This window comes from Rattus norvegicus, chromosome 16, assembly GCF_036323735.1.
Source record: "Rattus norvegicus strain BN/NHsdMcwi chromosome 16, GRCr8, whole genome shotgun sequence".
NCBI classification, from domain to species: domain Eukaryota; kingdom Metazoa; phylum Chordata; class Mammalia; order Rodentia; family Muridae; genus Rattus; species Rattus norvegicus.
In genome coordinates, this window is record NC_086034.1 from 74,388,397 (window position 1) to 74,411,962 (window position 23,566).

Below are 23,566 nucleotides of genomic sequence, written 5' to 3' on the forward strand. Positions count from 1 at the left end.
CATGATTCCATGAAGAATGATACCCTGGACTCAAATAGTATGTAAACGCAAAGGGTGTTTTATTCTGCACAAGTCCAGCACGCTGGGGTCTCCATTACCAAGATAAAGAAACAACCAAGTGAGTTTGCAGGCCTGATTTAAAGCACATTAGAGGATTCCAGCGTAGGTGACCTTTATCTTGCTCCATCTCTAGGAACATTTCATTACTGAGGTGTGGGGGCTGGAAACTGTTGCTGGGGAGGTCTAGAAACTGTTGCTAAGGAAACTGCTGCTGACCCATTGTCCTTGCCTCAGGCCAGGTGGTGGGGAAGCTTCTGATGGTAGGGTAGTTTCTGACTGGCTGCCTGAATCCTGAGTTTTTGGTTTTTTTTCTGGTAACTGACTTACCCGGACTTTCTTGGACTTGCCCAGTTCTTAGCGCTAGTCTCCTGAACTACCCATTTGAAGCCTATCATGGAGTCAGCCTGTCTCATAGATCAAGGAAGAGGTAGAATGTGGTTGATCTTTAATGTTGGTAAAACACCTCCGTGTGTGTCTGTGAGTGTGTTTCCATGGAAGATTGACATGTTGTAGGTCAGTGAACTGGCTGGGGAAGACCTCTGAACATAGGCAACATCATTCAGTAAAGTTCGGGCTCAGCTGAATGAAGGGGTGTGTGTGTGGGGGGGTGTTGGGGTGAGGTAAGGTGAGGTTCCTGTTTACATGTGCTGCAGGTTGGATCCAGGGCCTTGTCCATACCAGGTGAGTGCTGGTATATTTATAATACTGCTTTATTATTTTTTAACAGAGTTTTCAGTTCTCATCACATAGCCCAGGCTAGCGTTGAACTCATAACCCTCCTGTACAAGGATTGTAGGCATGTGCTACTGCTTCTATTCTTGGATTTTTCTACAATGGGAACATTTTTTTGTTGTTGCCACCATTCCTCACAGCAGACTCTAGATTCTCCAGCCTTTGAAAACGTATTTTCACCCCATTTTTCCAGTTGCCTTCCAACCTTCTGTCTTGGACTATCTCACACCCACCCCTTGTTAAAAGCTACTTGCTTTGGGGACTGAAAGACTAGTAGTTTCCTTGTCTCCCTAGGCTGCAGATGGCATTGTGGAAATATCCAGCCTCTGACCATGTGAACCATCAAACAAACCCTCTCTTATTATCACTTATGCATTCTTTAGGTTCTGTTCCTCTGAGTAACCCAACCAGTATATCTGTGTGAGTAACATTTACAGACCTTGGGTAGTAATCCTGAGAGGAAGGTAAAATTATTTCCTACATATTGTGGTCGGACAAAATAGTACATAGAGAAATTTGCCCTTGGCTCATAATTAGTAAATGAAAAATAGGGCTTTGAATTTTGTGACTTTTGGATCATGAAGAATTTGGGACTCCTGTTGCTGTGATGAACCACAATAGCCAAAAGCAACTTGGAGAGGAAAGAATTTTCTTCAGCTTACAGTTCCACAATCACAGTCCATCCCTGAGGAAAGTTAGAGCAAGAAAGTCAAGGCAGGGCCCGGAGTAGAGACCATGGAGGAACACTGTTTATTGGCTTGTTTGCCCACTTTCTTGTAGCACTTGGGGCTATCAGCCCAGGGGTGGCACTGCCCACAGTGACTGGACTCTCCCTTATCAGTTACCAACAAAAGCAAGGCTTGCGGCTGAGTCAGAATGGAGACTTCGGGAGCATCACGTAACAGTGGTAAGGGTTTTGTCATAGATTTGTGTGCTTTTTTATTTACATGCTACATCAGACTTCAGATATACATGCTTTCACCATATTACATCCTACAAACAGTCAGAATAGGATGAATCCAGCTATTCGGCCAAAGAGAAAAAAGAGATTGTGTGCTGTTAAAAAGTGCACTCCTTTCAGAAGTCGCCAGGTCACCTAATGGCAGGTGTAAAACAAACACACACCAAGGAAGGTGATAGAGACCATCCTAAATGCTGTGTCAAGATCTGGGTCCCCTGAATGAAGAGCTTTCGGGGATCATGGTAATCACGCATCCGTAAAACTAGAGTAGGATTCTTATAATTTGATATGTTTCCCCCGTGTAAATTTTGTCTAAATAGAACCCTCATGCCCTGGGGATTGTGGGTAGTCAAAGTACTAACTGGGATGCTGTGCGCTCAACTCAACATTTAATGGTGTCCAGTGAATAATTTGCACTTTAGAATGTGGTGCTAAAAATAGAGAAGGGGTTGGTGATCAGAGTCTTTGTGACACCACCTCATAGCTCTGTGCCTGAGCACATGCCAAAACACCGAGAAAGATGTCGTTTGAGTGACAATGGCAATCAATCTGGGACATCCTTGCACCTGGTATTCCCTGCTCTGTCTTTCTCCGTGCCCAGTGGAGGCTTGGGTTTTTCATGATGTCACCCACAGAGAGTCTCAGACAAGGCAAATGATCCATCCTGCTTAGCTGGCATTGGTAAGGATGGGCTAGCGAGAGGGAGAATTTCCCCGGACGCCATATCAAATCAATCTCAGAAACGTTTCATTGATCACGTCCAGCGCCAGGTGGAAATTACAAGCTGTTTCACACGAAGAAACCCTGCCTGTGGCCACAGGACCTGAAGGCCTCTAATTTATTTCTTCTAAGGAGGCTCTGGTGTCTCGTAAAGGCAGCATCAGCATGCTACAGAGGCCGGAAGTTTGATCTCGACTGTGCAGCGTCTGAAATTGCCAAGCTGAAGAACTAGATGGGAAGAATAATGATGGGCATGTAAGCCCGGAAGCACCCATGAAATGATGATGCCCCACCCCCTGCGGCTGGGATTCTAATGGCCAGATGGACACGAAGAACTTTACAGAATCCTATCGATTCCTTCAGTTACCTTGACACTCTCTCCTGTTAAAATGTCAGCACCAGGGTTTCATGGCATGGGAGTGAGGGAGCTATGCCTGTACTATGGGTGCGGGCTTCAAGCTTCTCATCACACATGGGAGCTCTCCCTGGGCACTGAGCGGCTGTTTGCCAAGCCATTCCCTCTTGGCTGCATCCTGTTCAGGAGCTCTGTGTGGACCGGCCTTGTGGACAAAGACTCGTGTGATGTATTTCATATGCAGTGGATCGCATTCTTGTTACTGCTGAAGTTTGACACAAACTTTCATTCTTCTTTAAAACACAAAAGAAGTTATTTTTATTTTAGAATGTATGTGTATAGAATGTAGTCGTAGAAATGTCATCGATTGAAAGAAGAAAAAGTAATGCTAAAAAATTCTCAGAAATGACTACTGTTGGTGTCTGGGAAATAGGTTTCCGAACATCTTCAGGAAGCTGTGCAAGGGGAGGCCGTTAGAGAGGGGAGGAGGAAGAAGGAAGTGGGGCAGAGGGAGGAAGAAGAGAGGTCACATCTCTCACTCGTACACTGGTTCCCTCTCATCTTTTCTTGCATCCCCTGTTTCAGCTGAGAGCTTGGCTCACTGTCCCATAAGTTCAAGCCCGTTGATTTGACGCCATTTTCACCTCTTGCCTCTTGTTAGCACGCCCATTCTCTGCAGTGCACCAGCTGCTCATGTTTTCTCTCTCTAACTTCCTGTCACTCAGAGGAGGATCCCATGTTCTCACACAGTCACTCCCACACCTTTTTCCAGCACCTGCACCACACTTTCCAATAAAGTTCCACGTCAGTTTTCATCCGATAACAATAGAATGTTCTATCACTTACTACTAACCCAGCTGAGGCATTAAGATTAAACTTTTATTTCTCATACTTTTACTCAAATGAGAGTGAATAATTCTCTTATTTTCCATAAATGTGGAAAAGTCAAACACAGACACATACATACACACACACACACATTTCTTACACACATATATACACAAATATACATATATCCCCCTAGAAATGTACACATGCACGCACCACACACATGTCCCCATACACATATACACACATACATCTCCTACATACACACACAGAGATACATATATCTCCTACACACATGCATATATTCCCTACACACATATCCCCTACACACATACACATACATCTCCTACACACACACACACATACACACACATTCCCATACACATACCAACATACATCCTCTACACACACATTCCCTATACACATATACACACACATGCACATACATGTTCTCACACATGCTCATACACACACACACACACACACAAGCACACACATCCCCATACACATACAAACATACATCCTCTACCCACACATTCCCTATACACATATACACACACATGCACACACATGCTCTCACACATGCTCAAACACACACACACACACACACACACACACACACACACACACACACACACTCTTCTAGGAAGAGGAAATCACCTGTTTCACAGAGCTTAGGTTTCTCGGAAAAGAAAACTCAGGGGAGTGTTAAATTGCCCTGTGTTACTGCAACACTTCTGGAAGGAATTATTTTCCTGATGTCTTCTCGGGTGTCAATTAGTGATGTCCAGGATGCCATGGTAGAGCAGAGCACTTCACATGGCAGCCAAGAAGCAGGGGTGGGAATAGAGGGAGGAAGCAGATCCCCTGTGACATACTTCCTCTAAGTCCCCACCCTTGACCTTTTATCACTCCCCTTAATGTCACCACATCATGGATGCAAGGGATTGAGCGACATCAGAGACCTCTGACCCAATTGCTTCTGCAGACTCCATCCAGTCTGGGCATATAGAGGCCACCCTCCCTCTTCCCCTAGGCATTTCATAACCCAGTCAGGTTGAGAATCACAGGGACAGGTACAAGATGTTGGAATCTAGCCTCGAGTGGTGATGCTGTGAATTTACTGGGATCAGGCAAGGCTGATGAGATCGTTCTCTCAGAAGCAGAGGCAAAGTGAGACTTGGTCACTACGGTGCTGTTTGATAAATGAGTGGCCCACTGCTTTCTTTTCTTTAATTGAAAAGCCATTTGTCAAAATGAAAATTTACTTCCACAGACAAATTGGCTTCCAGGGATTTCCTAAAGTAAACAGCAATGTTGTTTTGTCTATCTTTTCTCTTGCCTTTCAAGGGAGAAAGAACAGTTACAGAAGCAGAGGTCTCCATTTTTAGCCTTGGTAATTCAGCCACTAAGACAAGGGTCCTTTTTCTCCAGCCTCTCTCCTTCCCCACATGTCCTTTCTTGCAGACCTTCCTCCTTCCTGTCTGCTCTATCCCTTCCATTCCTCCTGAGAAGGTTTCACCCCGAGCCAGAATGCGGTCATTGCTCTCCAGCTCTTCCCCTCACTGCTTCCCCAGAGTGGAGCTTCTCTGGTTGCTTTGCGTCTTCTGCCGCTGGGTTTCCCTTGCAACCACTCTGTGTTCTGAAGAGAACACAGAATCCTGTTCCTTTCTTCTCCTCCCATTCTCCTCCTCCTCCCTTTCATCTCCCATCCTCTCCCAGGATTCAAAGGCGAGAGAGTGCTTCATCCCACCTCACCGGTTGACTGTTCTATCTGTTAGATCGGCTGGGATATAACCCTAAAGTGAAACTACATAAAGACGGTGTCTTCTGGAATTTGATAGGAGGTATATTACTTTGCTCCTGCCTTCAGCCTCTGCCTGGGAAATGGCAGTGTTTTCAAGCTTATAACTTTATAATGATTAGCTTCAAGGCAGTCTCTTCAGTCAATAATCTGAACACTAGCTGACCTCCCAGGTGACCATTCAATGATTAAAAATATTCCAGAGTTAATCATAGCCCAATTTAAAAAAAAAAAAAACAAGAACAGCCCCATTTTATTAGTAATAAACCCTGCTGCACTTCTGTGGCAGCCCTTTCCCGGTAGGCACAGCTAAGAATGAGGGGAGAAAGATGTAGACTCTCTGTTTACTCCTGGAAAAGCGCTCAAGGAAAGTGGCACAAACTCCATTCGTCATATTTTATTAATTTTATTTTTTGTTATGGCATCTTCATATGCACTGTAATGGTTCATTTCAGTGGTCAATTAATTTAATTGAGAGAAACAAACAAACAAATAAACACAAGAGTTTAAAGAGATAGACACTGGGCACATTTGTGAGAGAATGTTCAGAGAGGTTCAGTTGATCAGGGAAGGCCATGCTGGGTGTCTTGTGCTGGGACTGAGGAAAATCTACATGAACACCAGCATCCATTTCTCCCTTCTTAAACTAAGTTGAGGAAAGTAATGAATATTCATACACTGGCAGACACGCAGAAATACATAGACTCACATATACATATACATACACAGACTCTAGACACATGTATACACAGAGGGACACACATAGACACATAGACTCACATATACATATACATATACAGACTCTAGACACATGTATACACAGAGGGACACACATAGACACATATACATACATACATACAGGCAGACACAGACACATACATACATACTTACATACATATACACAGACACATACATACATACATACGTACATACATACTTAAAATGCAGAGAGACACATATAGACACACACATACATAATATATACATACACAGACACATATACTCCAGACACATATATACACAGAGGGACACACATAGACACATACATACATACATACATACATACATACATACATACACACAGACACAGACACAGACACATACATACATACATACATACATACATACATACATACATACATACATTCAGACTTAAAACACACTCTAGGATTTGTTCATTGAGCTGTCTCTGTCTTCTTTAAACTCCTTGGATTTTAAAGTGAAATGTATGATTGTTCTTTCAAAATTCTGTGGTGGGGTTCATGTAGGAAATTCTCCCCGATGGAGAATTTTTATAGAACACAAGATATGCATCGTGAGCCAAGCCTGGAGGTTGGGGATGACACAGGCAGGGCTAAGGCTCTGTGTGTGGGACTCAGGCTCTGTCTGAGGTCTGGGGTGAGCATAGGGGAGCTGGCGTCAGGAAGGTAGACTCTGCTGGCTGGGCTGCAGCACAGGATGTGTGACAGAGCTCATTCTGGGGAATGGATTACCCCTTTCTTTTAGAAAATACTTAACCGTCAACCGTCTGCTTTACTTTCCATGTTTTGTCTGCAAGCCTCCTAGGATGTGCATCAATAAATTTTGCTTGATTATTTTCTAGTAATACATTGCCCATTCATTTCATACAGTAAAACGAGGACTTCAGAAGGGAATGTCAAGTTTTGCTGTGGTCTTGCTGCAGTCAGTTTGGGCTTATTTCCCATGCTTCCCATCAGAGCCTGCAGCAGGAGATCTCAGGTCAACAGAGAGAAACAGGAAGAATCTTCCTCGGAGTCTGAGGGTGATTGACAAATTTCGTCTTTGTTTGTTTGTTTCCTCCTCTAAATTCAGCTAGACAGGAGTAAACCATTTACATTGGCTCCTTAGATGTGGGAATTTGTTTCGGGTACCATTAACCATAACACTTTCAGTAAGTAGGGAGCATCACAATAGAATTCTCCTCTTAACCTGTCTTTTCTGTCTTCAGGGTTTGGCTTTGTAACAAGAGGAATTTTTCCTCCTGGTGTCTGTCACCCTGCAGTGGTTGAGGGTGTGTGGGATAAAGTGGCTGCCAGTCTGATGTCCCTGGAAATGTGAAGTGTCTGTTGGAAAAGGCTCGTTTGTTTTCTTGGTCTGTCTTAAGGACAAACTTGATGATCCCAAGAGGGATTGCATATCCCCTTCTAGGAGCCCAGTTCATGCATTTATTTCTTTTACATCATGCATGAAGAAGTGCGCAAAAAATGAAATTTACTTCTAGGTGGAGACAAGGCCTCAACTCCTTCCTTAAAGATTAATCTACTGATTACTGACTGGGTAGGCCCCTGTTTTAGTTAGTGTTTTATTGCTGTGAACAGACACTATGATCAAGGCAACTCTCACAAGGACAACATTTAATTGGGGCTGGCTTATAGGTTCAGAGGTTCAGTCCCTTATCATCAAGGTGGCAACATGGCAGCATCTAGGCAGGCATGGTGCAGGCAGAGCTGAGAATTCTACATCTTCATCTAAAGCCTGGTAGTGGAAGACTGACTTCCAGGCAGCTAGGATGAGGGTGTTAAGCTCATACCCACAGTGACACACCTACTTTAACAAAGCCACACTTCCTAATATACCCACTCCCTGGGCCAAGCATATACAAACCACCACAGGAACCATCCCCAGAAGGTGGGTTCACTTTAAGGTAAATGTGCTTTTTCTTTCTGGAATTCCTCTGCCTTGTGTACTTCCTGTGAGCAACCTGGTGATTCCCCTGCATCTACCCCTGCATGTTCCTCAGAAAGATGTAATTATTTCCTTTTCTTTTTTTCCTGCATTTTACTTTTAGATGCTGGCCAGGGACTAAGTATTCTTTTAAACCTCAGGACTAATGCTTTGGCCTTTCTGAGCATCGTTTTAATCTTCCCATCCCTACAGTATGGCTGCCTGCTGCCAGGTGGTTGACCTCCATTCCACCTAATCTCATGCAGCATGACTTTTGCTCCTTCTCCTTTCCCCTCCTTCCTTCCAAGTACCCATGAGATTTACAGCTTGCCTGCCCTGAGGTTCTCCTTTCAAACTCTAATAAACTGTCCTCAAGCTGCTCCCAGAGTCCGGTTCTCTGTCCTTGAGTTTCTATTTGTGTCCTTCCTTAAATTCTTTTATTAATGAGACTAAGAACCCCAAGAGGGACTCTGATCTCCCAGGTATCATATAATGGCTCTGCTAGAACTGGCACCGGATCCCCAGCAATGCCTCCTTCAGGCTTCTTAATTCTTTAATTGGCAACTAGAAAGAGCTCACTCCTGCAACCCTAGGTAGTATCAGCTGGTTTTCAGTCACTTGCGGGTAGACCTGTGCTTGAAAATTTGGTTGCCTTTAAAAACAGTGACAAACTTAATTATTTTTTTAATGTAAACTAAATACTCAGAAAGAGGCTATACATTAAAACCTTTCTAGCACCAACTCTTTATTTTTGACATCCACAGAAACTACCTCCCTTCCCTTGCTTTCACATGCTAAGAAACAGGTCCTGGAAAGGAAGAAGCCTAATAATTTCTCAGAGCTCTCAAGGAGCCCAGCTAAAGGCAAACATTCTGACTGGACTTGTAGAGACGACCCATTTGCCCCCACTTACCTGTGAAAACCTCTCACTTCCCAACACCTCTGTTTCTATGGCATCCATTCCTCATATATTCTTCTTTGAAAAATGTAAACTGCCCCAAATTGTTTCCACTCGGACCTGAGAGTTCCATTTGCTGTGGTACCCCTTGCACCCTCTTTGTTCTTTGCTCCCCTACAAGATCCTATTCCCCAATGGAAGAAAACTACTAAAAAAAAGGGTTTTTGGCTATGTGTCAGGGTGCCCCGAGAACTCTTGAAGAAGAGAGAAAATGCACTTGAGATCCCTTTATAGAAGCTGCTATCCCCAGAAGACATGTAAGTCGTTGTACACATGATAAGCACCAGGAAACTAGAAACATTAAATACATGGGCATGTTTCAAAGCAAGATGTTAAAGCCATCCTCCTTCTGGAATGCTGGGAATGGATGTAGTTTACAAGCGGGCAATCCTTTCCTGTCTGGTGAACCAGGTACTGCCTACAGGCTCGCCCAGAACTTATCCCAGACCCTTCCACCCCCAAAACATTCCTCTTAGGTCATACAACTCATCCTTGTGAGAGATGTCATTTACATTTTACAACAGCCTAAGTGACTTCTATGTTATCTCAGGGCCACACCAAATCCGGACTCCCTTGGTGATTGTATTTTCCTTGGTCATCCTCCCTAGAACCTTCTGCTGTTTGTAAGTCAACAAGAACCCATCTTATGGACAAAGCTGCATGTGTTTTGTAAAGGTTTCAATGTAAATATGTCTCAAGCTTTCTTGTACTCACAGGACTGAGGTAATTGTAACCTGAACTTCCCCCCACCCCCCAAATTGTTCTACGCTTCAATATGGCAAAAATAAATGTGGCTGATGTCAGACTCTAGAAGTCTTAGCACACGCAGTACTGGTACCTAAAATCAAGCTGACCTGAGTTTTGCTCGTCTTTTCTCAGATTCTTTTCCAACCTTCAGGGGACTCTTAAATCTGAACCTCCGCTCTGTTGCACTGAGCTCGGGATATCTTTGCTTAGGACACTGAAGGTTAGTTTATGTTGTGGGATACTTGACCTTTGGATCTGCAAAAAAAAAACGAAGAACCACTGGCAAGAGCTGCAGTCTTTGAGGCAAGGGAGAGCACTTGCATTGGCTGTATTGCAAGAAACATAACCATGAGCTCTGTTGTGTTTCCTTGCATGTGTGCACAAAACAAGGTCTGCATTGCTGACAGGGTCAGAAAGGAACTGGCAGGAATTGGCTATTTGTCCCCAAATGAAGATGGGGGATGCATTGGGCAATCTTCTCTTGCTGTGGTAAGGCGCCATGGCTGATAGCAACTTAAGGAAGAGCGTTTTAGCTTGTGATTTCAGAGGGGAGTGGAGTCCATGCAGCAGAAGATGCACAACAGGGAGACGAAGAGCAAGATGCTTGCACATCACATTTTCATCCACCCATAGAAGGGAGAGAGCAAGCAGGGAGTGCAGGAAGACTGTGAACCATAGCGCCTTCTTCTAGTGATGGTTTCCTCCAGCAAGGCTGCACCTCCCAAAGGTTCCCTCACCAACTGGATCAGCTCCATCCATTGGCGATCAAGTGTTCAAACTCCTCCAAGGGGGCAGTCAAGCAGAGCTTGGAGCAATGGCTGAAGCCGTAGCTGGATGGAAGGTATGGACTGGATATGTGAAGGCTGATGGGACATTTGTCACTGTGCAGCATGGCTTATGTTGCTTTTGGTCATGGTCCCTTACCACAGCAAGGAAAGGTTGACCAAGGCTATTTCCTACCAGTTCTTTTCTGACCCTGTCCGAGATGTGGAACTTGTTTTGTCCACACATGCAAGGAAACAGGACAGACCTTACTGATCATTATGTGTGCTGTGTTACTGCTGAGGCAAATGTTCTCGTCTGTGTTACCACTTGGGTTATGAGTCTTCGGTTGTAGAATTGGTTCTCTCTCTGATCAAACAGTCAACTAGGAAAGTGTTTTGTAACTGTCCACACGCAGGACTAATTCCTTGCCTGACATGTTAACTTCAGTTTTGACGACACTGTGCTGCAAGCACATGCTCTAGGATCTCGGCTTTCTAAAATGGAATGAGGTCATTTCCTTACCTCTGGTCGGAAAGGAATGCTGGTTAGCTGCTCCATTATTCTGTGCCTTCCTCTTGCTGAGAAGAACACACTTCCGAAGCCGCCACCTGGTATGTTTCCTGGTAAAGATTTTCTAAAAAGGCTTATCCCAACCTCATACCTCTGCTCCCTCTTTTATATATACATCTCCCTTAATATTAATTATCTGCCTTAAATATCAGAGACCAGCAATAGCAATAGCACAAACCTTGCTGGAAAGGTCAAGAATGTGGTGGAAGAATCCATCCTTACTTGAAGATCTTGGATTAGCATCAGTAATTCCTTTCACCTGAACTTCTTGTTGTGTGAGGAGAAAACAACAAAGCAAAACAAAAACAAAAAGAGCCAAGCTTGTTTAAGCCTCTGTGAATACATTTTAGGTTACCTAAAATAATTCACATACAATTACTGGATCGCCTGGAGCTGGGATTAAGAGGGCATGCTTAGTACCTGCCAGCTCTGCCCAGGTTTCCTTTCACTATTAGGCATATCCCGAGAAGCAGGTATACAACAATGAAAGACTGCAGGGAATTTCCCTCCCAGAACAAGTCCAAGAAGGAAAGCCATGGCCCCAAGCTGACCCAGGATCAGCACACCCTGATTATACCATTATCTTACCGCCATATCTATTGTTAGCGTTTTGCTTCTCTCTTCAATGACTCTGGGATAGGCACAACACAATTTAACTGGAAACCATGAGGGGTGGCACCCAAAGGGATTTTCTTGCCAGTGACACCACCCAAAGGAGGAGACTACCAAAAACCCTGAGGTTCTACAGCTGCAAAGCAGATCTCATCCAAACCATGTCAGGGTCAGCCCTCTCTGTACCCTTGGGAGAGCGCTTTCACTTCACTCACAGAACATCTTAACACTGCATCTGTCTTGGCTGAATTATTCTTTCAAGAAGACAGCAACTAAGAAGAAGCTTTTGACCAGTATCCGTCATGTAAACATTATATCAAGAAACGCCACACAGGACAAAACTGGCAAACTCTGTTCTTTGTAGTTCATGCCCTGTATTTATTATTATTACTATTATTACTATTACTATTGTTATTGTCATCATCGTTGTTATTATAGCCCCCACACCTTGGGCCCTTTAGTCATTGTTGCTTGAGTATTAATCATATACACTTGAAGGTATATTTATTTGCCTTCTACCTGCATGATTTTGTGTAACAAACACAATGTTATGTTTAATTGTCCTTGATTCTTTCTCAGCTTTTCTTTCCTGAATTTCTCATTCAGATGGTGGGCTTTGCCTGCACCAAGGGGTTCAACTCGCTGGTACTCGGTGCCAGGAAATCAATACCTAACATTTTTGGTGATGGTCTAATGGCCAATCCTCACCTCTAGACTCAAGCTCTTCGAATGAAAGGGTTTGAGGGATGGCTTTGTGTTTGTGTTTGTTTGTTTGTTTTTTGTCCCCAAAGTCTTTTTTGCACGATTCCCAGTTCATGAATTTCACTTCACAGAGAGGACTCAAGTCCCCTAAGTGACTTCCATTCGTTGTTTCTTCCCATCAATTCTGCCTAGAAATTTCTCAATATCCTCACATCTCCGTGGGCTCCTTTGCTTGTATGGTTAATTACTAACAAGCACTAAGGACTAATCTCCTGTCTCTCCCCACACGCTGCACATTCTCATCTGACCAAATGCTTTGCTGATGGGGAAGAGGCATTCTCTGTCCCATTGGAGTTCTCTCCTCAGTGCTGCTTGAAGTCCCATGAAGTGGTCTTGGCGGGAAGGGGGTTCCGCTACTCCAATCACCTGGACTGCATCCATTCCATTAGCGCCTGGTGATTGCTGACTGGGAACTCGTCCTACTTTTGTGGTTGGTGGTGGGGAAAAAAAAATCTTGAGGCAGGAAATGCACACCCAGAAACAGATCCCCGATTTGTCCTTAAATAGCAGGGTGAGATATGCTGTACCTGAACCACTCTCTCCGGTACCCTGACCCAAGCAATCAGGAAGTGTCTCCTGACTTTCACAATGCTTGCTTCTTAGTGGGGATTTTGCCTCAGGTTCCTCCAGCATGACCTTAAGACTCAACTTATTCTGCAATCACTACTCCAAGGACTTTGTGAAGGAGAACTAGTAGACATCAAAACCCCTGCAAGCCTTTCTCCAGCAAAAGGTCAAGTCAGCACTGTGCTCCCATGGGATTCGCCCAGCCGCAAAGGATTCACATCACGGCAGCAGGCATCTTGATTCATGAAGAGACCATTCCATACTTCACGTGCTCATAAAGAAAGATGGACTTTCTACCACCTTTCTTAATTCAAGATTTATCTCATTGGAATGTAATCCCAGTGCCCCCTTTTCCTATTAACTCAAGAATTCCTGTTCGTAATCTGTGCTAATCTGCAGTCCAGGAGGAAAGGGTTTTCCCACACCGTGACAGTTGGATTCCTTACTTGGTGGTAACACAGGTAACATATGTTATGTGGATGCTAACACATTTACTCTCAAAATATTTTCCCACAGAATGTGACAGCATTTAAAAATATTTACAAGTGGTATACTCCTGCATTTTATAAATAATGATGTTCTCAGCCAATATTTTCTCATCTCCCTTACCCCATGGTTCATATTTCTCTGGAGCAGGCCATGAAATTTATCAAGATACGCTTTAGAGCAAATTATGCTCTCTGTAATTTATGTGAACATACATTTGAAGATAATCTTAAAACACTCTATTCAATTATATAAATCATGTTAATAAGTTCCTTTAAAATACCCTCTTGCTTTAGGCTGTGGAAGAAACACCCATCTCCCTTTCCTTATCCCATCCAAAAGGGTCACAGTGGACACACGCATATCAAGAGGCAGGCAAGTAAGAGGGATATCTAATACGTTTATTCAATCACACTTTTATATGTGACAGGAGTCCTTTGATCCAAGACCCGTAGGCCCAGGGTGATTGTTCATTTTTGTGCTAAGTGCTATAGTTTAGATATGCAATCTGCCCTTAATGTCCATGTGTTAAAGACTCAGTCACCAGCCTGTAACTCTGCTGGGAGGCAGCAGAGCTTTTAGGAGCTTGGGACCTACTAAGGTTAAATTAGGCCATTGTGGGTATGACATCACTATCATGCTATCTTCCTGTCTCTCTCTTTCCCAGTTGGGGCGGGGAAGTAACATCCTCTTCCATTCATTTTCCAGAGAGAGAGAGAGAGAGAGAGAGAGAGAGAGAGAGAGAGAGAGTTCTGCAGCAGCAGGGCCAAGCGGTCATGAATGGAACCCTCTGATCCAGTGAGCAAAGGTGAGCCTTTTCTCCTTGGCAGCTGGAAATCTCAGACAATTTTTTTTTTTTGCACAGCCACTGAAGGTTGACTGAATTCAGAAACAGGGAGCCAACTAGCTGTGTAGAAATGCAGTTGCACAAAGGGTGTGAGTTATTGGCCAAGTGGCCAGCAAGGAATCCCAGTGAGGCTACCCAGACTCCCCTTAGCCCCTCTTTGTGGTACTTCTTTCTGCTGGGTGGGGGTCAGGACCTGTCCTGGGATGAAACTCTTATAACCTGGTCTGCAAGCAATCGAGTGAAGTCAGAGAATGCCTATGGCTAGCAGTTCTCAGGTAGAAAGGAGACGTTTAAGGTAGTAGTATCTTTAGGCTGGCTTTGGGGGAAGGGGTTCCTGACTCCATTCTAATTTGCCTCAGGAGAGAACAGTGGGTGACAGAGGACAAAGATCAGAGTGACTCCTTGCCTCTCCAGCTGCTTCTGAGACCATTCCTTTGGAGTGTTGCTTTATAAACCCCAACAAGACGCACTTTGACACCAAGACTGTTATGAAATATAAAAGTGGCATAACGTGGCTCGAGTAAGGGAATATGTGGCGGACCCCTGGTGAGGTGTCCCCTGGGAAATCACACCATATGACATGCCTAATATAAAAGAAGGATTATTGTGGGAAGGGAGGGGAGTGGGGACCTGGAAAAGGCGTAGGGGCAGAAAAGGGTGGGGGGAGACAGGGAAGGACAGGAGGAGAGAAAGAAAGGCCAACTGGGAATAAGTGAGAACAGAGAAAGAAAGCGAGTAGAAGAAAAGGAAGAGGAGGAGGAAGAGGAGGGAGGAAGAAGAGGAGGAGGGAGGAGAAACAGGAGGAAGGAGGAGGAAGGAGGAGGAAGAGGGAGGAGGAAGAGGTAAAGGGAGGAGGAGGGGGAGGAAGGGAGAGGGGAAAGCAGAGGAAGGAGGAGAAAGGAGGAGGGAGAAGGAAGAGGAAGAGGGAGGAGGAGGGGAGGAGGAGGAAGAAGGGAGCTGGGGTAGTAAACAATCCTCTTTACACATGCACCTGACTCACACATGGCAGGCAGTGATTATGCAAGCTATTGCTAGGTAGCTGTTGGGCAGAACCTAGTGGAATTGTCTGTAAGCCAATAAGGACAATACTGACATATCTTGTAGAGTGGTCAGGCTGTCACTGGAAGATAGCCTAGAAATGTGAATGGGTTTTATAATCCATTCAAAAATCACACTGGAGATCCTTATTCTCCTTTCCAGAGTGCTCTGATAATGGCCACTAATGAAAATAAAAACAAACAAACATACAAACCAAACAAAACCAATCTGCAATTTGTTAGAAAGAGGAGTAGCAACAGAGAGCAGGCAACACCTCAGGTGCCATTTCTCCACTGATTGTACTGTCTTACCACCCAACTCTGTGCATCTTGCCCAGGAGGGTATCTGCATCTTGCCCAGGAGGGTACCTGCATCTTGCTCAGGGTATCTGTATTTTGCCCAGGTTACCTACTTCTTCTGCTTAGCCATCATTGTTCAACACAGTTTATCCCAAGTCCTATCTCCCCAAGATACAGTGCCTGTGAAACAAAACCCTCTCTCCCGTTCTGTCCTGAAAGCATTTTGTTGCAAAGAACCACAACTTCCCAAAGAGTCAAAATTCAGACTTGCCCCTTGTTTACCCATGGCCAGACACAGGCCCTTCAAATCACTATTCTTGGCCTCCTAAAAGCTAAGCGAAAACACTGGTCTTCACCGCAAGTCAAACACAATGTAAAGTTGGCTTCTCACAGGCCTGAGAAACTGGGTCACACTCAGCTTGAGCAGCCTTCATCAGAAAATCAGTAGACTTCAGACTGAATGTTCTTGGATCTCCTTGCCTGGCTAAAGATGTGTTCAGTAGTTTCTCACCTTTATTGTCTTCTCTGAAACAAAATCTGTCTCCCTGGCCTTTGAGTCTATTGTAGACCCCGGGTCACAGCATTTCCCCATTTCACTAGTCACCGTTGCCTGTCTTCCTCTCCCCTTGCAGCGGTACTTCGTCTCTCCTTATCAAGTCAATATTTGACATTAAAAGCATTTAACACATTTATTTGTATGTGTGCACGTGCACACATGCTGCAGTGTTGCTTACGACCCCAGTGCAGAGTCAGTCACACAGATTCAGGGAGTCAGGCAAGGGGCAAAAGCAGACTCGTTTACTGCAGGAACTGGGCAAACCTTTATACCTCCCATTCCAGCATTTCATTGGCTCTCAAGTAGCCAGATGTGGCACGGTCTCTTTTTCATTGGCTCGTTCCATCACCTGATCCAGCGTCAGCCGTCTTCAATCATGCTGGCAGAATCTAGGTTGGCTATCAAGGGTGCATGCACCAGCAGTGTGTCTGGGCCTGTTTGGCTAAGTTCCTCCTTCCCATCAGCACAAATGTGAAGGTCAGAGGACAACTTGAGGGAGGTGGTTCTCTCCTTCCAGCACGTGTGTCCTGGGGACACAACTCAAGTCGTCAAGGCTTGGCAGCAAGAACTTTTACTCAAGGAGACAGCTCACTAGCCCCATGCTTGAAAATATTTGGGGCCATGTATTATGACCCAGCTCAGAACACAGTACTCCAAATATGGCATTTAGGATGTTGAATGCTTGAAGCTGAAGGCACTTTTGAGAAGGCAGAAGCGAGACTTTCTCTGGCCTCCGACTGAGCGTGGAAGCAGATCATAATAAGTTCCTGTAGTGACCGTGCCCGCTGAGCTGAGAAAAGGAGAGGGTGTGGGAGGAATTCAAGTAGGGTCTGTGTTGAACTTTCTCTGTCCGTTGCTTTTACCTCAGCCCTCTTATCCCCCTCACCACCCACCAGGCATTTCCAGTCTGTGCCAAATTCGCTATTAAAACGCCCTGGCTTATTCCATTATTAGGCCAGCAAGACTCCGTTGTCAAGTGAAACTCACAACAAGGAGAGCTGTATGCTATGTCGACAAAGTGAGCTCCATCAGCGTAATCTACCGGGGCCCCAGGGGCCTCTGGGAGGATAAAGAGAAAACGTTCCATCGTTAATAATAGTTAGTGGGGTCCACTTTGTACGTGGACAGCACTGCTGGACGGGAGGCACTGAAGGAAGTGGGTGCACTCAGGTTCCTCACTTACTGTGAGGCGGCCAGTGCAGCCTGGTGCTCTAAAGTCTCCTCTAATACCTGTTCTGTACTGTAGGAGCACCAGGGTCTGTCTGGAGTTCACTCCAGCTATAGTTCTGGTGGAATGGAGGACAGCCACCGGATGGCACCAAACACTGCTCTGACAGGATGATTTGTGTGCTTTCCCACACACTGCCTGACTGACTGGAACCCAGTCACACCAGCCTGAGTTTTAAGGTTTGGAGTCTGCTCATCGTATAATATATACACACACACACACACACACACACACACACACACACACACACACACACACATATATATATATATATATATATATATATTTCAATACCTCCTTAATTAGAAATTAAAGTAAACATGAGCGGTGAATATATCCTCAAGGTTTGTATTCAGTAGAGATTCAGATATGAACTCATCAGATTATGTTTGGAAAAGGCAGGGTAAATCAGTGTATTTAGGGGCTCCCTAACTGAGCCAATATTTACAGAAATATTGACAAGTAGAAGCTAGAAGGAAGGAAAACCATTTAATGGTGAAAAACACCAATTAATGCTTCCTTCCCCCTCCCACTCTAGACCCCGAGATGAATTCTCTGTTGGGAATTTCATTATTTTAGAAGGATCTCAGATAAGACTTTCAGTTATGCAAATAGAATGCAAAGAAGATAGGAGAGAGAGAGAGAGAGAGAGAGAGAGAGAGAGAGAGAACCAGACATTGGAGAAATGGATTTGAAGCAGTGGCCTGTGTGAAGAATAACAATATAAAGACACCTTTGTCACTGTTCCTAAAGCTCTGTTCCTCTGAGCAATGCACAATGGAAAACATTTCACATTGCTACCAACTACACAAGCACACCTCTATATCAGAAAACAGTATTTTCCCATCACTCGGGGAGGTCTTTGATAAGTCCTGTTCTATGGGAATTGGTTAAAGATTGTCTGTGGCTATCTACCTCATTGAATTCCACTGAATTGCAATCTGCCCTTGAAAAACAAATTGCGATTGACAGTGGGATTTCACATGCACAGGAGGCTGGAGATTCACTGTCACTAAACTTTAACCAATGGTGTTGGTCCAGGTCCTATCTCTAGGATGTCCTATGGAGCATCTTAGTTGGGGAAGCCAGAGTCTTGGTATCTAATAACTGCCTTAAGCAAGAACCTCTCAAATCCCCACAGATCTCTCTCAGATCTTTGATCTGCTGTCCTCTCCACTTGCTTCTGGTCTGTAAATTACCACCTTTCCCTATTGTCTTCATTACAGAGTCCATTACGAGTCCTGCAATCACCTTGGATTCACATTTGCTTTTAACCGCTTTGCTGTTCAGTATTTGTTTGTTGGCGGTGTTTGTTCAGGTAGCTTTGGGGGCAGGAAGAGAGGTTAGGGAGGGGAATAAGGCTGACTATGACCTAGAAAGTGCAACTATGCAAAGAAAACCTTCACCTCCTACTGTTTGTCACTGAAAATTTTGGGGAGCCCCTTGGTGGTCATAATATGATAGAGAAGTTAGGGTCCTGTCTTGGGATTTTTAGTCTCAATAAAACCATTCAATGGACTCAAAGGGAAGCTTGAAGACATTGGACAGAGTTTAAAGAAAAATCCCAGGGCTGGCAAGCAATAAATCTTGACAGGAGGATGAAAGGGGAGCAGAGAACTAGAAAAAAACATGTCCTTTGGGTCATTACTGAGGTCATGGAAGTGACAAACAGTCATATGGCAGGAAGGGGAGCCTTTGAGAAAGAGTAAGGAAGCCCAGAGTACCAGAATAAATTATCCTTAGGTTCTAGTAGAAGTCAAAACAAAAACAGAAGAGAAGAAAAAGGTAAGCAGACCCAACCAAAACTCAGAAACGGTATGGAATGACTGCACCAGAAGGAAGGGGTTCTGGGAAGGACAAATACATTATCCAATTAAGGGGCTAATTAGCCCTCCATTCTCTTTAGGGTTATGGGGAACCCATCTTCCAAGGGGTGGTCCCTCAGTCAGGCCTTGACCTATCTAACTGGAATGTCAGTTCTCTACCCAGGCAAGAGATTTCATTCTCTTGATCGGAAGGAAATTGCTTTTCTTTAATGGGCTTGGTTGCTATGGTGACACTCTGACACACCATGCAAAGGGTATCAATCTAGGTCTACCACTGAGCCGGATCTGACTTCCGTGCAGTGTGATTATCCTGAAGCAAGTTTTTCAGAGGAAAATGTTTATTCTTGAGGTAGTGAAGCTTGAGAGGACAGAAGAGTAGATCTCAAATCTCCCTGTTGATAGGCTTAGGGATGTTTCTGTGAGAAGGAGAGGGGTGGTCTACAGTAGGGGAGTGATTATGAGTGAGGAAACACTCAATAATTGGTGGTCTGTGCATTTGTGAGCAATTTTTGGGGCCCCATGCAGTATGTATCCAGGGAACAGCAGCATTAGCAGGACCTGAGGATAGAGCCTGAATGTCTAATGGCAAGCTGACCTATCAGACACTGGTGTGAGTCTCACTCAAAGGGGCATTGGCTCTAAATGCATTTGAGCTACTCCTGAACTACTCAGAACATCATCAGAACAGTTACCTGCCCGTCACAGGTGCCAGTCATAAAGCACAGCTCAAAGTGTGTGGGTGTGTTGATCAGGTATAGCCACCAAAAGACGGTGACAGACGCAAACAATTAACAGGAAAAGAAGGTAGATTTTATTCAGATTTCCCTCAGATTTGTGATATTCGACCTGGAATACATTGCCAGAGTAATTAGAAACAACCCAATGATGGCTGACTGATTTCTTCTGATTAAATTGTGCCTCTGGATGCTAATGTGAGAGCCTTGGTGGGAAGGACAGAAACAGCACCAAGAAGGGGACATAGGCACTAAAGGGCTTGACAGGGAACCAGGGCAATCTGCTACCAACACACAGCGATGAAGAGGCAAGAATGTGAGTCCCCAGAGTGAGTGCGACCCTGTGCTCTGTGAAAACAGCTTCCTCTAGAAGCACTTGAAACTTATTAGTGGCTACGCTTTTCTTCTCACCCTCTTGACCTTCCCAAAAAGACTTCTCAGACCTGGCAGGGTGGTTATGCTTACGCATGAGGAAATGGTCACAAGAGTCTCTCACATGCTTGCAATGGAGCCACAGAACCTTTCAGAGGGCTGAGTTGCTGATGCAAGCCAGCAGTACCAATGGCATTTAATGTCCTGCAGAAGGTACTGCAACAGGGGCAGGCGCTAGAGGGGCACAAGAGGCGTCGTCCTCAGCAGGAAACTCTCAACTGCAGCTGGGATGTGGCTTTCTGTGCTGAAAATCAGAGGTCTACATGTGTGGTCTGTCCGGTACATTTTAACTATTGCATTTGCATTTACTAGCTGGTGAAAAGCCCATAGCGTTTCGGTTCTCTTTGTCTTGATGCCAGACAAACACCTTTTCAGTGTCCAGATGAACAACACCAAAGACCCATTCACTTCTCAGGAAATAGAAGTAGACTGCCGTGGGTATCTTGTGATAGAAGGACAGAAAAAGCTTGTGGGTGACATCAGATCACCTACATCAGATCAGATCAGAGTGGTGAGCATCAGATGAGGACAAATCTGAACAGCATGTCGATTCCACTGGCTGGTAATGCTACTTACTGTATGCATCACTACCACAGTGAGCTCCCATTCAGTGCTGCTGGCTAAAGGTGGCACACAACCATAACAGAATGCCCTATGTTTTAGCTCTCAATGCTGATTTTGAAACTAGAACTAGATATCTACCAAGCAAGTTTTGAGCTTAAGTATTTGCAGCTTCAATTCTCAATGGATTACTAATTGATCACAAGGGGAAAGACTTCAAGGATCTTCTCTATTCGAAATTCTAAAACACAATATAAGGGTGAAGAGAAGATATAACATCTATCTTGAAGCTCCTTGAAGCTATCCTTTTTTTTTTGTAGCAATGTGATCTATTTTTTCTCAAACTAATTCTCTGAGGAAGACTAAATAATAGATTTCAATCCTCAAGATAATATTACGTGTTTGAAGACACATAGAAAAGAATTTCTAGCGTAAAATAAAATCATAGAGCCAAGGAAGGAAGTAGAGAATTGTTTTGACAACAATTGGTCTCTCCTCTAGAGGATGCCATGCACTGTGGGGAAGAGGGGGAGAAATAGAAACTTAGGGGTAGAACCTCAAGGGCCATTCACACAGGGGTGGGAATTGAGCCAAGCTGGTGAAGTAAGCATAAATTTAATATAAGCCAGCACCCACCCGCAAAGGGACTTCTTGGGGAGATGTCTTTATTTCAATTACTCTGTAACAAGGGGAATGTTCTTTGAGAAGTTGAAAATGAAATTTTTTCTGCAGTTTTGAAGCCAAAATCTTATCATTTGAGTGGGAATAAAAGGCAAACAAACAAAACCTTTAGACCAGTAATTCTCAAACCCCAACACCTACTTGTGCCAAATACTTTAGATATTGAATCTAAATTGGAAACAAATAGCTCTCTTGTCACACTTGTCACAAGCTTCCTTCTCTCAGAGCTCGACCATTGAAGAAACCTCAAAAACCATATAATGAAATACACAAGGAAATGTAAACTCACGAGCAAAAATAACCAAAAACAAATTCAACAACAGATCTATCAACACTTCTTGTATTATAGTGATCAGACCACTGTAAGTATAGATTATTAAAATAGACTACATTACACAGAAAGGAGAAAGAGACTAATTAGTAGTATCTGCCAAGCAGGGACAATGAGGCAACAGCACACCAATAAAATTGCCAAGCGGAAACTCAGGAAATGAAGATTAGATTGCAATTTTCAAAATACAATAACTTAATAGATGGATTTAATAAATGAACTGGAAAATAACTCAGAGGAAACTGTACATAAAGCAGGATAGAGACACAAACAGAAAGAAACATGGAAGAGAAGATAAGACAACTAAGAGCAAAGGAGAATGCATGTGTGTGTATGTATGTGTGTGTGTGTGAGAATGTGTGTGCATGTGTACATGTGCGTATTTGTGTGTACATGTGTACATGTATGTGTGTGTATTTGTATGTATGTGTACATGTTGGTAAGTGTGTGTGCATATATATGTGTGTGTAAGTATATGTGGGTACAGTGTACATGTGTGTATGAGTATATGTGTGTGCATATGTGTGTAAGTATATGTGTATGCCTGTATGAGTGTGCATGTTTATGTGTGTATATGTTTGCATATGTACCCATGTGAGTATATGTGTATGCTTATGTATGCATGTGCATGTGTGTGTATGTATGTTTATATACACATGTAATTGCCTTTCTGAAGACATACAGTTATTGAGTGAAGATGATGGAAGAGAATTCCCCATGTACAACGAAAACTATTCACAAATCCCACAGAGCTGAGGATCACAAGTGTGAGGCTGGAGTGGGTTACATAGTGAAATCCTTTCAAAAGGAAGGGGGGGTAGGAGGAGGAAATGAGTATCTAATATCTATATTTTAAATTCTACATCTAAAGACACTTTGGTAAAAGTACAAAACAACAAAAAAGGGAGAATTTCATTTTGTGTATTTGTGCATGTGGCATTTGTGCTTATATGTATGGGGGCATATTTGTTTGTATGAGTCCAAGTGTGTGTGTGTGTGTGTGTGTGTGTGTATGATTCACTGTTGACACCTGATGTCTTTCTTGATTACTCTCTACCTTAAACATTGAGGAAAGTTTCCTCACTAAACCCATGTGAACAAAGGTAAAGGTAGAGGAAGGGATAGAGGAATGTATGAGCAGGAACCACCCACAGGTCATATAGAGGGACATAGGACAAACTAACCCAGGTGGACCCTGGATCTCAGGTTTCTGGGTTAAGATATTTTGTTATGGAGACCTTCTTAAACTTCTATATACACTTTCAGTTTATTTATGCAATACCATAGTTTTTAAAAGATTTTTTTCTACCAATTTTACAAGCAGCAGACAAAACTGGTAAGTAGTTTGGTGTGTGCCAGGGGCCAGACCCTATGGGGGTTTTCTTTCTTGTCAGTTCTTATTGAGACAACGGTGGGAGAAA

At 43.9% G+C, this 23,566-nt stretch overlaps 1 long non-coding RNA gene across 6 annotated transcripts in view; it reads left to right on the plus strand.

Annotated features, from left to right (window-relative positions):
- The first annotated feature begins 260 nt into the window (after window positions 1-260).
- LOC108348419 (uncharacterized) overlaps window positions 261-23,566 on the plus strand; it is a 72,986-nt gene continuing 49,680 nt past the window's right edge. Inside the window, exons 1-5 of one of the 6 annotated variants that reach the window (XR_010058471.1) lie at window positions 263-487; window positions 1,634-1,699; window positions 13,909-13,991; window positions 14,323-14,420; window positions 14,819-14,973. This is a non-coding gene — a long non-coding RNA (uncharacterized LOC108348419). Of the gene's footprint in view, window positions 488-1,633; window positions 1,700-4,449; window positions 5,504-7,091; window positions 10,692-13,908; window positions 13,992-14,322; window positions 14,421-14,818; window positions 14,974-23,566 lie in introns of those variants that run through there. The other 5 variants (XR_010058473.1, XR_010058472.1, XR_010058475.1 and 2 more) reach the window with 5 other exon arrangements.